Raw genomic sequence first — 11,584 nt, forward strand, 5'->3', positions numbered from 1 at the left:
TATCATATATATGTATGTTCATGGCAACATCAATGTGTCCATTTCTTGCAAGATAGATTACTTCCTTTACTATCTGTCTAGAACTTTTACGCTTCTTCATGTATACCAAGGGCTAAATAGGAGCACATGAAGTGACTTATGGATGATGATGACCACAGCCTTACGTTAACGTTACTCAATGAAGGACTGATATAGTTTTGAATCATCTGGCCACGGGATATCAACTATCAAAACAGCTTTTTTTGGCGGCAACATTCGTAAGTCAGCTGTTTTCATGATAAAGACTGGATGATGAGTGTGCCAGAGAATTTAGGCGTCGTAAACTCTACGAGTACATCATGGGGCCTTGTGGTTAGGGATGTTGACTCAGAGCCTAGAAGTACAGACCCGGAATCCCTGACAGGTTCTGATGCTGTGCACTTTAACGTTATACTTATTTCCTTTCTGGACTCAGGTGTTAATGAGTACCTATTTCTTAGTTTTTTAAATGGGGGTCACGTGTACGTTAAAGAACCCACCACACTTGGAAAGGGTCACAGTAGAAGAGTGGGGGTCCAACCCGATGTCAGTGGTTCAAGCAAATTTGTCCGGATTTGCAGCTTGTACTCTTCACTATAAAACTGATCTATTAGGCCATGAAACAGTTTACGGGGTACATAGTACAGAAGAAAACAAACACTTTTTACCTGGCTCCTATGATATGGTATCATACACATGTGTGATACCGTGTCGTATACGTGGAGTGTGAAAAGTATCGTCAAGTCGTGATGCTTGAGTTAGCCTCCTCGGCAGGCTAAATGTTAACGGATCAGCGAGTTACCTGATGCTGGGGACGTTTTGATCCATCCATACCCTGAATCATTTATTCTGTACCATGTTCATTGGGCTGCTGACAAACAGTAGTTGAAAGAAATTTGTCAAGCAAGCTGTATAGGTAACTCAGGACTGTGTGTAACTCATAAGCGACTAGCGTCTCGGGAAAAACATTCAGTCTATTTGGTCGACGTCATGCAACGTACATAATGACCACTTGGCCAATGTGACTTGTTAGTATAGTGGTCGAAATCCTGTATGACACACGAATAAAACTCTGTGTATGAACACCTGTCCAAGTTGACCATATTTTCTCGGCCCACTGAGTGGTCTTTTGGGGCAGTTTTTGTTGTTGTTCTGTCTGGATCGTGAAGTCCGCAACAGTACAGATGTGACTGTTTGTCTTTTTCACCACCCCAAGAAGCCTGGTACAGTGGTAGAGACTACGAACGATTACTGCCCAAGTCAGTATCGTTTAGTCGGCACTCATCTGAAGAACGTCACGGCACTTCCCGATGACGTGAACTGATGTCAGCCGGAAAGCCATTTCATCGCTAACTACATGTACACGGAAATCACATTATCATTAACGTCAGATAAATGGCAATGGCAATCTGTGTCCACTCAATGGACGCCATTTGAAAAGAAAACACATCAGCGGCGCACACGGTAGTACTTTTCCTAAGCACGTCATTACCTCTTGTTATCCTTCCTGAAGTTGACTTTACGGCTAATGCCGATGTCCGTCCGACAAATGATATTGCCGTATCTGTCTTCTTCAAAGACGGAACGCTACTTTCCGGAGTACTGACCGTGATCAGTCTTTTCTGCTGGTGTATGTTAAATTTGACTTGTAGTGGTGCGTCACATTCGTCTTAGGCCGTCGCACGATTTGTTTGTTTGTCGGTGTTACACACCGGGTTAAATAGGTATGGTTGTCGAACACAAAGACCACTACTAGTGGACTAGCCCCTGCTGTAGTGATTGCACAAAATTGTGAGGTCCAGGGCTATTAAAACGACGATGGGCGCCGCCCTATAACTCATCTGGTGCGGAGAAGATTATCTTAATTGTATGATAGGAGACGTAGGGCACTATGGGTAGAACAGTGGACGAACAAAACCAATACAACAGAGATCGAGCCGGACACAGCTGTCCACATCGTGTACCTCATGTCGAGGTTATATTATCATGCTGTTAGCCCCCTGTACTACCCATAGTGCCTTGCGTTTCCCAACATGCAATGAGATCCAGAGAAAAACACTTACAATGATGTAGTAGCTGCTGACCTTATCCTGACCTCTGCCTGGTCATTATTTACAGTGAGGCAGCGGAAAAAGCAATTTGGTTGTGTTTATCTTCAACCAGAAATATCACTACCGCACCAAAACAGCCAAGGCGAACATAAAAGCACTCTGACCAGCTTTCACCCGCGGCTGATGCATGCCTTTTAATGTTTAGCCCAACACAAACGTACACTGGTACGATATCAAGCTTCTGCAAGAAATGTGTGAAGGCAATATTTATAGGACCTTACCAAAATAGCCGTGTTGATACATAATCTTACAACATGATATTAGTTACGGGATCTTACATACATCCAACATTACTGCCGAAAGGCGGCAACCCATTACGCTGTGCCATTCGGTGTCGGGACGTTTCGGAAGGGTCAAGGATGAAGTAAAGATGGGCTCAGATACGCTTGCCACATCGTGTTACCGCGTTTGATACAGAGTTGCTACTGAGGTACTTTGCTACATTACCTAACAGATTTGACTTTCGCAGCAATGGAGTCTGAGGTATATTAATTATCCTCCAAAACACACTGTTTTGTCCGATAGACACTGGGGCAAACAGATTCGCTTGCCACATTGTTCCCGCCTTTGGCTTGAGTGATAGAAAATCGCTACTTGGACACATTGCTACAACACTTAAAAGATTTCTACTTTCCAAGCAATGAAGTCTGAGATTTATCTAATTCCAAGAGACATTGTTTCCTCCAACTTATACTGCATGGATAAACGATTACAAACGCAGCTTTTTTGCTGACCCTGGGCCAAAGGGTGGTGGGAAAGTCTTCAGGAGTGGCAGATAGGACAATTAATTCTGGAGAGTTTTCGGTTACATTAATGGCGTGAAAAATACGGAAAGTTTGGCGAGTAAATCCCTGTTGACTCTCGGCGCCAAGGATGGCATTTTGCAGAGCATCATAGACAAGCTTGACCACTTTCAGGGCTTTGATCCGCTATCGGGTTCGTTATCTCGTCTTTGGCACCGAGACTCCGAGGCGCCGGAACCATTGGAAAGTATCACTCTAATATACGTAGAGGAAAAGAAGTTTTTTTTTAGTTTTCAGACCGATTTCTCATATTAAAAAAAAAACTTAAATTCAACTGCATTTTGTGCTATGTTGAGACACATTGCATTTTGTTTACTAGGGTGTTGTGTATGTGGTTTTGTTCTGTGTGGTCGCGCTACCAGCGCAGTCGCTGCCTAGTACTCCACGTGTGTTGTGTTCTTGCGATTGAAATAAAGCCTAGATTAATTCTGAAGCCTTGAAATCAACGTTTATTAGCTGAACGCATGAGAAAAAGTCAGTACTGCAATATGTGTGCTTTATTAGGTTAGTATATATCTGTAAAAGACGCATGTCATCTTAGAATCGAATTGCCAACAAAAGAGACCATTCAGATGTGTCTGTTGTATATTGGTTAGCGACAAATTTACATCACCACATCAGGAGTCTGTAGTCGTCTGTCCTAGGGAGTTTCCAACATGTTTCAGTTTCCCCAAACCTTGTGTCTGAAATGAATATTGTCTGCTCATCTAAAATTATTTCCAGTTTTAAGTATCTCTTGATGAAAACTATGGGGATCTGGAGCAAGTTCTAGTTATGCCTGTGAACTATGTTGACCGTCTGTAGCTATACGGTCTGAGGACGACATACGCACAATGATTAAAGGGTCACACAGTTGTCATTGTTAGCGCACAACTACAGCAGTCAGCACGCTTTCCCGATACATGTGAATCTATAATGCGTCTATGTTGGAAATGTCTATGAGGTCGCCACTATTGGTGCTGTCTTATTTTCCACAAATATATTCCATTCTTTGGTCTCAGGGTCAGCGAAAGTACTCTGTCATAAGTCACGTTACCTGAAGACGCCTTGTAAGATGTTTTACGTTTTGACATCAGCCTCTGTTGTCCGGCTTAGTGGAGACCAAGCCACAATAAACAGGCGCTACATCACTGGTGAATGCAAACCTCAATGTTACCATGTTGCGAAGGGTCAAGTACTGCCTATGGGCCACTTTTGGAGCGGTGTATCTCATCAATTGATACTAGGGCTGGGTACCGGTACAGAAAATTCAGGTCCAGGTCCGGTTCAGGTCCAGAGGATTAGGTCCAGGTCCGGACCTGAACCTGGACCTAATTCAGTATGACTCATAGCAATGGTACATTTTACTACAAAGAAATCTGTTTGGTGGAGTATTAGACTTACGCTGGCGTTTTAAAATCCTTCAACGCTAACTGCACCTGTGCGATTGACTGTAAAACGTGGTAGAAATTACTATAAACTCTACTCTACTTCACTGTTGTTATTTTCTTCCACCTGCAAGCGCCAAAACGTGTGAATGCCTGATGAAATAATCTGTTAATTTTCCAATCGGTCCAACATTCGGTCCACCTGATTTTTTCAGGTCCGGTTTTTCTGGACCGGTCCAATAGGAAAAACCGGTTTTGTACCGGTACGCTGTACCGATACCCAGCCCTAATTGATACCCAACCAGCAGCACGGCCATGATAGATCCGTCGGTAATTCTCGGCTTTGAATTTTTTTTTTCTGAAACAAGACCTTGATGTCACGACGTCAAAAACGAAGAAGGTGTAGCAGAAGTGAAAACAAAAGAGAATAGAAAATATCCGAGAAAAGGTTGCACTGTACACTTAGAATCAGCAATTGTAAGATTGTGAATGGTGTGTTCTCATCGACAAGGAAAACTTCAAGACTATATGTCAGTTGTCTACGTGTTTGTGTGACAAACGCTTCGAGCTCAAAAATGAAGTTAATAGAACTGAGTGATAGATTTTAAGAAGGTAAAAGAACAAATAAAGAAGGAGAAACTCAAGAAACACGCACGCCATGCAGAGGAAAAACAAGATACATTCTTGTTGAAGTACTGCAGAGATGGAACGCCACTTTCTGCTTCGGGCAGAAAGAAAGTGTCATTAAGCTACACGGTGATTGCAGGCAAGACTAATGGATCTGGGGTAACTTACAACGGCACATCACCTTGAGGAAATTGTGGCAAGTTTTTCCTCACCCGCTGTCACCTGTGGAAATATCCACAACAAATCACCCGCGGAGCGTCCTAAAGATAAGACCTGAGCCTCTCAATAAATACGTCAGAGGTTAACAAGACAGAGACGATCGTCTAATCTCTCTCGCCAGTGCAGGAGGCCCCGTTCTGTACATCTTGCAAATAGATGGACGGGACGTCGAGAGGACGTGATATAGGGCGATATCTGTGGGTAAAGAGGCGGTAATGAATAGAGCTGCCATTAGGTAGATTTTGGTAAGCCCCTGATGGATATGTAAGATAGTAGATAGCACAGACATACTGCCATGTTGACATGATAGACGGTTGCTATTATAGGCACAGCGGTGGAATCTACTGTAGCTAGACAACAAATAAGCCCGTTTGGGAACCATTGACTTTGCACCACAATTACTTCTGCATTTACGTTAATCTGCAGTACATCACGTTCTCGGGTAGTCGCCAGTGGAGCGCGTTTTCCCATTGGGGTTTTCAACTTGTTCATAAACTAGAGTAGGGCGAGAAAGTACAGACATCTATCAGAGACCTTTTGCATGTAAAATAGATATATGTCTTAACATTAACATATTTACATAAGATAACCCTGCCAAAAATACATTCTGTACATTCTAGAGAGGGGGGATAGAGAGAGGGGAAGAGAGGGAGAGAAGGGAAAGAGGGAGGAAGAGAGGGCGTTAGAGAGAGGGGAGGGAGGTTGAGAGGGGGAATGAAAAAAAAAGAAAGAAAGGGAGAGAGAGGGAGGGAGGAAGAGAGGGCGTTAGAGAGAGAGGGAAGGTAGGGAGAGAGGAGGGAATGGAAAAAAGAAAGGGAGAGAGAGATCTAATGAATACAGACCATGAAATTGGTAGACAGAAGCAACATAGCGGACAGCTGGACATGACTTGAAAAATCAATGGATCACCACGGACCATGACATTGTTAGTTGAATTAACAGTTCACTATAGTCGTGGAATGAACTGAGGAATACATGACTGTATGACAGGTTTGTAGCCCAGTCACCAGATCCACGCTGCGAACATGTCGTTATCAATTTTAGATAGGGAGTGTACTGGCGGGCCAACCTGCCGGAGTCTGACGAGCCCCCGTGAGGACCGGGCAAAAGGGCTGAACTGTAATGTCGATGGTGGTTTATGAATGTCAAAGCAACTATCAATGCTTCGATTTCAAGGTAGACTGAAGCTGTTGGGATTAAAAACAATAATTGTTGAATCGAACCTGAATGTGTTTCCCATAGGACTTATCCTTTGCTCTGACAAGTCTTAGGAACTGTTCATCTAAGACTCTGATGTGTAAAAAGTTCTGAAATAATTCAACAAGAGTGATGGACGGGAAGGTGGCAAGGTGTCCTTATGTTTAGAGTGGTTGACTTAGGAACTAAAGGATCCCCCGGGAAATGCCTATCAATTCAGGTGAAATTGAGTACCTATCTTCGGTAAGGGGCGTTCTCTCGGCTGGGACGTTAAGCTAGAGGTCCCGTGTTTGAGGAAAGCCACATCATCCCTGGCGAGTTAAAGAACCGGACATACTTATTGAAAAGAGTAAGGGTCCATTCTGGCATGAGTGGATCAAACATCTCAGTTTGGTCTTACGCAGCTTGTTTATACTTTTCATATCTGGTGTGTTATGTCTGAAGCAGGTTTACCCGGTGTACACAATAAAGTGACAAGCAAACGTGAAGGCCAGCGGCGTTACAATCGTAAGAAATATCAAATGTTCGGTGTTAATCCGTCTTTGGTCTTTTGCCTATTGTATACGAAGTAGAAACCAAGTACCTATTTGATGCATCAATGAATATTTCATATATATCAAATATATATAATATAACTTTATTGCACAACAATTGTACGAGGTACAAAGTATGGCATTTCATATATATCAAATATATATAATATAACTTTATTGCACAACAATTGTACGAGGTACAAAGTATGGCATTTCATATGATCTATTGCTTAATAATGTACTTATTATGATTACCATGCAGATTAAAACTACGCTCAGTGTTGTTGTTGATCGCACGTATTTAAGGGAATTATGTTTTATTACAAATATGAAGGTAATTATCCCAGCAGGTACTGCACTGAATAGTTATCAAAATACCAATGATGAATTTACACAAGTGGTGTTCCAGCTGCGCACTGATGGCACGAAGTAGAGTTTTAGGCAAGCTACGTTGTCTGTTTTCTGTTGGAGCTAGCGTATATACTGAATACTGTATGGTTTGATCCATACATTCCAGGAGAACTCCTAAAGTTTTTGATAACTGTGGTTTCAATATACTTGGCCTACATCTAACGTCCTATCCTCGAGGGACGTCCCCAGCCGAATCTAGGTAATGTCCACGCAGATTTACCGGTGGCATGAGACAGTATCAACATTGGCCAAGGAGAATAGCCGACCAAAGAGTGTCCACCAGCCAGCTATACTCCATGGCCAACTTTGATACTGTCGTATGTGACTGGTGAATGTGTCTGGAGATTAGAAGTTCTGTGATCATTTTCATCAGGGTGAAGGCACTACATCGTGGCATCCCAGGGGTTCGAACCCATAACCTCTCGCTAATTCTGGACCAAACACATAAACTATTGCGCCACATGATTCCACAAGTGCGAGGCAGCCTGGCTGTTCAGCTCCACATCGAGAAAATTGACAGGAGTTGACAAATGATTCGTGAACTGACTGTGATGAACGAATCGAAAGGAGACAGTCTTCTTCCAGCGTCAGGAAGAAAAGTTTCCCCGAACCTGACCGATAACTCACAGCCGAATGTTTCCGCCACTGCACCTTGTCGGGAAATGACCCCCTTAGCTAAAACACTTATCGCGCCTCCCGTAATCTGTAGCCCTATGGCGTGATACATAAAAGGAAAATTGAAATCCAACGTAAACGTCAGGCCTTTATGACCTTCCTTATCGTTTGGGACAGGTCTATGATGTAGGCGCTCATGGCGGTCGTAAGAAGCTCACGCTAAACCCACGCGACACGTAATCATCACTGGTATACAGAAGGGGTCAGCAGGGAGGTAACATTTTACAGTTTTATGTCCGTACGGACCATCATAAGATTTGCACAATCACTGGTGGGCCGCAGTGTGAAGCATTCATCATGTAGTCCTTGCTAGGGACTTAGAGAGCGCTTTCACAGCGTTGTGAGAACTTTAAAAAAAGCAAAATTAGGTAGTCTTTTTCCCCACCCACAAGAAGTTTCTACCAACCAAAAATCGTGACGATCACGAGATATCAAAACCGGAGTTTCCGCTGCAGTACAATAGAAAGCCGGCCGCGGCATGGGCCCAAATTCTCATAATGTCGAGGTTATATCAAAACTAACCCACATACGAAATATCAAGACAATAATCCACCCTAGCATTATTGAGTTACCGTGGTCACAGACACGCAGACACAGACACGCAGACAAACAGACACACAGGCGAAAGCTGCAGAAAATATATTATTGCCGAAAACATTATATTGCCTTCTTGGCTAAGGTTACTGCACAAATTAGTAGCAGGTAGTAGTACGTGAAATTAAAACGACTGCTTCCTCTCTACGCATGCAGGCCTCTTATCTTTCTTCTACATTTCCTAACTCCCGCTACTCTGTGCAATTCCTTTTCAATAAGTGGTCTACAGAGGCTATTATCATTAAACGATAGCATCAATAGCAGACCCCGCAGGAATGTTTTTCTGATAGCTACCGGTTCTAATTGCTTGTCGTGATCTGATTGTTATCAGAACCCTGGGCATACATGTTGTAGTTGGAGACGAAATACCTGACGGGTCTGCAACAGAGGCGGGCGGATCAAACGCAATATCTTAGGCTAACGTCACATTTCCAACCGGGACCCGGCCGGAAACGAAAAATAGAAATGTGAACGTAAAAATGTATACAAATAATGTCCACGACTATTCTTTTTACGTCTAGTTTGTTATCCTTTATAGCATGCTTTTCCTTCCCGAAAGCTGCCTGGCCGGGCCCCAGTTTGGAAATATGATGAAGGCTGGGTATCTTACTGAAGCTGCGGCATGTTGGCGACCTCGCTGAGTCGAGCGATTTGACAGAACGCTAAATGAATTTCATTGATGAAAAACGAGTGTTATGTTATCTTTGTAGTCACATTTGCACGTCCTGCATGATAATTCCATGATTATAAAGTTAAGTGTAAAGCAAGTCCAATTTAGGACGCAGCGATGCCACCGACGTGCCAAAGGTCCAGTGAGATATCCACTTTAAGTCCTCTCTTACAACAACAGATTTCAAACTGGAGATTATTGACTGACGCATGCAGTAATATCGTCCAGGAAGAATGATTTCAAATTTGCACACCACCATAAGTTATGAATCGCCCCAAAATAACTGCAATCTTAGAACGACAATATGTATACTTGCGAACGCAAAGCAATTCTTTAAAACAATCACAATTTCCCGTTGAACAATGTGCCAGTGCTGCGAGGTCTTAACAACAAGTTATAGTACTGTAAGGAAGATTTTATGAAGCCCAATGGTTGCCTATAGCGGCTAAGGGGCTGCTGTTTGTAGTTATTGAATGAATAGATAAATAAACCATTCATCGTCATCATCATCATCATGAAGTAGAACTCAATAAACACATCTGTCGAGTGGGGTAGACCGCAGGGGTAGTCCATATTACACCACACATGTCTGAATAAAGAGAATCTTTTTACACTACCAATGCTTTAGTCTCACCGACAGTTCGGTGACCACCTTTCACCTTCTTCAGGGCAATTCTGACAGGTTCACATTGTACTGCAGGACAGGTGTCGCTGCTCACAGTTCAGATGCGGTCAAAAAACGTAAAGTATTTACATATGTAGTCAGCTTTATGCAAATTATTTACAATCCGGTCCCAAACGCAAAGGAGTGTAAAACATCAATACCAGTTGTCAAGTAACGGTGAAATGATGCAACACTAACAGTTTCTTCTACTTCTTAAGAATACTGTCTTACACGTGACCGAGTCTGTACCCCCCCCCCCCCTCCATCACCTTGGTTCATTTCATGACTGGAGTAGACTTCCTAATCCATACAGCCTCCTTTATCCAGCGAGTTATCTGTTGTCCTCTCTGTCTATCACCTTGGCCCCATCCCAGTACATCATTTCATCGTTAATTGACAACTGGTATGGATGTTTTACACTCCTTTATTTGCGTTTGGGACCGCATTGTAAATAATTTGCATAAACCTGACTGTACATATGTAAAAACTTTATGTTTTGTGACCGCATCTGAACTGTGAGCAGTAGGGGTGAGTACCGGTACAGAAAATTCAGGTCCAGGTCTGGTTCAGGTCCAGAGGATCAGGTCCAGGTCCGGACCTGAACCTGGACCTGGACCTGATTCAGTGATGTGAAAAAGTGAATGGACGCTACTCAAAACAATGATCCATTTACAAAGAAATCTGTTTTGTGGAGTATTCGACTGCCACTGCACTGGTGTTTTAAAGCCCTACAAGGCATCTGTACCACTGACTGTAAAACTTAGGTAGAAATGACTATAGGTTCTACTTTACTTAGCTTTATTTTCCTCGACCGGTAAGCCCCAAAACACGTGAATGCCTACTCATATAATCTGTTCACTTCCAAATAGGTCCAACATCCAGTCTACCAGGGGCGTCCTCAGCTGCACCTACTGAACTTGAAAGCTGACCTCATCCCCACCAAGATCATTAAGATCGAACTATGAATCCATATAGATCCGCTGGAACCCTTTATGACCCACTTTTATGGAGAATCCTTTTGTCTTCTATAGAATATGTATGGAATACACTATACCATATAGCTGCCCTGCTCACGCATCTGGTCGTCTCACTCTCCCTTTCCCTTTCAGGGACCGCTGAGATTACGACACGTTTTCAACGATATTTGAAGAAGAATGGATTCTTAGATAGAGAGCGGGTTCTTTCATGTTTTTTTCGTCTTTTAAATCATCCTTTTTTTATATCATATGTGAACACATGTGGCCATGGTATACCAAATATCAAATTCTTTATCCGTCGATGAAACTCAGGCACCTAGGTAATAGGGTGCGCCAGATAGCAATTACTCAAGCAAACTCAAGCCATGATCTTTTTAAGTCGTCGTTTCCAGGTGCTTGAGTAACTGCTATTTGGTGAATAAATTCTCGAATTTTGTTCTGTCGCGTCTTCTTCTTTGGCTTTTGAAGACTTCACTTCACTATAAAAAATCATTTCCGACACGTATTCTGTACATTTCTTTGCCGTGTGCAGAATATATATATTTGCTCGTTTTGCAGCTTTTATGTGGTCGCAGACGTTTTTGAGACGGATGAAAATTGATTTCTTTCGCGCGTGTATATCATCCATATCATGGTTTGATGAAGTCAGTGAGTCCTAACTTGCTAATCAACGTTCAACGGGTCAGGGGGCGACTCACCAACTTGCCAAAGTTACCAT

This window comes from Branchiostoma floridae, chromosome 1, assembly GCF_000003815.2.
Source record: "Branchiostoma floridae strain S238N-H82 chromosome 1, Bfl_VNyyK, whole genome shotgun sequence".
NCBI lineage: Eukaryota > Metazoa > Chordata > Leptocardii > Amphioxiformes > Branchiostomatidae > Branchiostoma > Branchiostoma floridae.